This window comes from Orycteropus afer, unplaced genomic scaffold (assembly GCF_000298275.1).
Source record: "Orycteropus afer afer isolate SDZICR_OR568_19922 unplaced genomic scaffold, OryAfe1.0 scaffold00088, whole genome shotgun sequence".
NCBI classification, from domain to species: Eukaryota; Metazoa; Chordata; class Mammalia; order Tubulidentata; family Orycteropodidae; genus Orycteropus; species Orycteropus afer.
This window is the reverse complement of record NW_006921675.1, coordinates 2,611,753-2,612,208: the sequence shown is the minus strand read 5'-3', so window position 1 is coordinate 2,612,208 and position 456 is coordinate 2,611,753.

Below are 456 nucleotides of genomic sequence, written 5' to 3'. Positions count from 1 at the left end.
CCATCTTCTTTCCTTTTTTAAAAAACAGAAATATTTGTCCATCTTCACTGAGCACATCTGTAGTTCACCATACTTCCCTAAAGTCTACCAGGAATCTCAATGATCTTTTGCTACATTAGGCCAGACAGTGGAAGGATACTCTGATTTCTTGACATTTGAGTGTTATGGAAAAAAACAGCAGAACCCTCTAAGTTGGGATCTCACTTTATGGCCTGAGTCGTGGCGTTTGTATAAACTTGAGTATAAGAAATCAAGATTGGTGCTCAGGGCAATTGAAATGATGCAGGACATCCCATCCTAGTTTTGGGTCCTTGAGGACAAGTCTGAGAAGATCCAGGGTCTAAGCTGTCAAAGCACACCTGTTATTTAGCAAACTATTTCTAAGCTAAGGATGAGAACCAGCCAGAGACTGCTAGAAAATTGAGGCATGTGGATCAACTGAACCTGAAAGTATTG